Source organism: Rhincodon typus, unplaced genomic scaffold (assembly GCF_021869965.1).
Source record: "Rhincodon typus isolate 14 unplaced genomic scaffold, sRhiTyp1.1 hic_rhity00000813, whole genome shotgun sequence".
NCBI classification, from domain to species: Eukaryota; Metazoa; Chordata; class Chondrichthyes; order Orectolobiformes; family Rhincodontidae; genus Rhincodon; species Rhincodon typus.
In genome coordinates, this window is record NW_025966451.1 from 33,400 (window position 1) to 37,417 (window position 4,018).

Consider the following 4,018-nt stretch of genomic DNA (forward strand, 5'->3'; position numbering starts at 1 on the left):
GAATGGAATTGTGTAGTTGATTTTTAGTTGTATGTATGTCTGTTATTTATTTCTAAACTGAGTTTTGACCTGTCCATATGCCTGTAACTGTTTTATTTCAGGTATTACTTTCTGTTTTTATGGTTTCTCCATAATCCTGCTTCTGCCATTGCTGCTGTGTAACCTGCTACGATGAGATTTAATGTTCATCGCTGTCTTCCTACACGCAGGTGCATGAGCTACCTGAACTGCATTGAATTAATTGTGTGAAAAACAACTATATATTTTCACTCATGTCCATCAGCCAACATCCTAATCTCCTACTCCGTGCCTTTGCTACCCTTGAAGTGTTGTATACAATGATGCTAAAAGTGATGTAGTGATAGTCAGGAGTGTTGTACTTGACTTTTCTGATTCGTGGTTTCATGTAAGATCAAAGTAGTATGAAATTGCTTTTGGTACTGCAAAATATGAGGGTGTTGCTGGCTAGTCTAGCATTTGCTGTCCATCCATATTTGACCAGAGAGAAGTCAATCACACTGTTGTGGATGTGGAGTCACAGACTAGGTAAGGATGACAGTTTCTTTCCCTAAAAGACATCAGTGAACCAGATGGATTTTTCTGACAATCGACAATAGTTTAATGGTTGGCATTAGACTCTCAATTCCAGATTTTTATTGAATTCAGATTCCACCATCTCCCATTGTGGGATTCGAACCTGGGTCCCCAGAGCATTGCCTGGATCTCGGGACTAATAGTTGAGCAATAATATCACTGGGCCAATACCTCCTCAAAATAAAAAACAGAAATTGTTTGAAATGTTTTGTCGGTCAGCAACATCTGTTGGAAGAAAATGGGGCTAATTTAATTCTCCATCCATGATATCCGGCCTGCTGGATGTTTTTAGTGATTTCAGATATCACTTTAAGATTCCAGCATCTGCAATATTTCTCTTTTGAAGGTGAAATAAACCTGTAATACCTAACTATCTCTGTCATCTGTATGAGTTTAAGTGTGTGATTTATGTATATTTTAATATCATTTATTTTAGAGTTTAGACATTGAACTAGTGGCACTGGGATTTTGGTCTGTGTATGAGGGAGTATAATGATTAACTTGTAAGTATTTCTGGAGCCATGAACTTTTTTTTAAACCAGAGAGGGGTCTCTGGGGTGATGTTGGGGATTGGCTTGCACTGGGGGAGTTTTATAAGTAGACAGAGTAAACATTGAGGAGCTTGCTTTCTGTTTTGGAATGATTAGGAATTTTTTATTTTGCTTAGGGGAAATACTCATTTCTTGGAAAGCTTTTGTTTGTAAGTTCTCAGAAGTCATGGTTGAAGTTAGACGTATGAAACCATTTCTCCTGAAGAATCCGTTTAGAACCATCAGGGAACGTGTCAATTAAGTGTAAGGAGTTTAGCTTGAAAGTTCCAGATGGTGTTCAGTTAGAACCCCAAAGGGGTCACTTGAAATTGAGAGTCTAAGCTCGGTTGTTGGACTAATTAAAGAGGCCACCAAACTCTCAAGACCAGAAATTGAAAGAAACAATTAAGTTAAATCGATAGATGGGAGAGAGAAGTGAATGCTCTCTATTTGAGAACTGTAAAGTGATGCTGTTAGGATAGATGGGATTGTACTGTTCTGTGTCTTGAACTATTTACAATTGTGAATAGCTTGATTTGTACTTTTCATATTCTCTTTTGCATTATAAACTTCTGTTTTATTGTTACAACAAAATCTACTCCATTTCCGTAAAAGGTCACCTTGTTGACTTCTTTTTAAAAAGAGCAGCCCAATGGCTCAGTGGTTAGCACTGCTGCCTCACAGCAGAGTTTGATTACACCCGCGGGCAACTGTCTGTTTGGAGTTTGCACATTCTCCCTGTGTCAGTGTGGGTTTCCTCCGGGTGCTCCGGTTTCTTCCCACAGTCCAAAAATGTGCAGCTAGGTCGATTAGCCATGGAAAATGCAGGGTTACAGGGATAGGATAAGGTAAGGGGGGTGGGGTTTGGGTGGTTTGCTCTTCAGAGGGTCGTGATAGGCTGAATGGCCTGCTTTCCCCATTGTAGGGATTCTATGGATCAACTACAACACCCGGGCGATGCTGCAAAGAACAAGCTCTTAGGGCAGCATGATGGCTCAGTGGTTAGCAATGCTGCCTCACAGCGCCAGAAACCCTGGGTTCGATTCCATCCTCTGGCGACTGTCTGTGTGAAGTTTGCATGTTGTCCCTGTGTCTGCGTGGGTTTCCTCCTAGTGCTCCAGTTTCCTCCCACAGTCCAAAGATGTGCAGGCAAGGTGGATTGGCCGTGCTAAATTGCCCACAGTATTCATGGATGTGTAGATTAGGTGGGTTATAGGGGGATGGGTCTGGGTAGGATAATCTGAGGGTCGGTGTGGACTTGATGGGCCGAAGGGCCTGTTTCCACACTGTAGGGATTCCAAGATCTATGAAAAAATAGTCTATCAAGCTAGGATCTGAATTATTCAGTAGTAATTTTAGCTGGGATCATAACTGGACGTTCAGTGCTACATAGAACACTGGAATTGGATAAGGCTATTAGCTTTTGTTTCATAGATTCCCTACAGTGTGGAAACAGGCCCTTCGGCCCAACAAGTCCACACCGACCCTCGGAGCATCCCACCCAGACCCATGGAATCAAACCCAGGTCCCTGGCGCTGTGAGGCAACAGTGCTAACCACTGGGCCAACATGCCGCCCTGGGTTCTTGTGCCTGTTCTTCCATCACCTTGATAATGGCTGATTTCTATGTTAACTCTATCTACCTATTTTCATTCCAAAATGCTGGGGAGATGGTGATGTAGTGGAAATGTCACTGGGCTAGTAATCCAGACAACCAAGCTGATACCCCAGGGGCATGAATTCAATTCTAACCGTAGAATTTAAATATCGTTAATAAAAGCTGGAATTTCTAAAAGTTAATCTTGTTTAATGGTGACTGTGAAACAATCATTAGTTGTTGCTAAGTGCCCAGCTATTTCACTGGTATCCTTTAGGGAAGGAAATCTACTAATCAGTATTTCATTTTGGAAACTGGCAAGGGCAGTTGATCCTTCGATCCAAGCCCATGCACATGGTGACACAGCTGTAATGGGGTTGGGGGAAGAATGCAAGCGCAGTAATTATAGGGAACTCTTCAGCTGATCAGACAGATGTGGCAGTAAATGTGACTCGAGATGATGTTGCTTCCCTGGTGCCGGGATCAAAAATGCTACAGAGCAGCTGCAGGACAAGCTTCTGGGGTGGGAGATCAGCCAGAAGCCGTGGTCCAAGGTACCAATAACATACTTAGGAAGGGGAATAAATATATGGCTGGAGAACTAGTATAAGAGGGAAGGCATCAGATTTCTGAGGAATTGGGACTGGTTCTGGGGCAGGTATGGTACAAGCTTGACAGGTTACACCTTGATGAGATTGGGAATTATATCCTTGCGGGGAGATTTACTAATGCTTTTAGGGTGGGTTTAAACTAGCTTGTCAGGGTTAGAAACCTGAAGGGTAACCCAAATTGAAAGGAGGTGAAATTGGTAACATGATTTGAAAAAAAATGCTAGGGAGACTAGGAGACAGGAGAAACAAGTCAAGGGAATTATTAAGTTAAGGGCACTCTACCTGAATGCACAGAGCATTCATAAAAAGGTTGAGAAACACAAATAGAGAAAATTGGGTATGATGGAATTGCCATTGCAGAATATGGCTGCATGGTTGCCAGGACTAGATACTGGAGAGCTGATTGTCGACGTACACTTAAGTTTTCAAAAGGTTTTTGATAAAGTTCCCCTTGGGAGGCTGGTTGGAAACATTAAAGCACATGGGATAGCAGGTAATATGCTGTCCTGGATTAATGATTAGCTAACAGATAATTGGTCATTCTCACATTGGCAGGCAGTGACTGGTAAGAATCAGGATTTGGACCCCAGCTGTTCACAGTACATATATCAACAGTTTGCTGGTGAGGTCTAAAAGTAATCACAAATTTGCAGATGATATAAAGCTAAGTGTGTGATGAGGAAGATG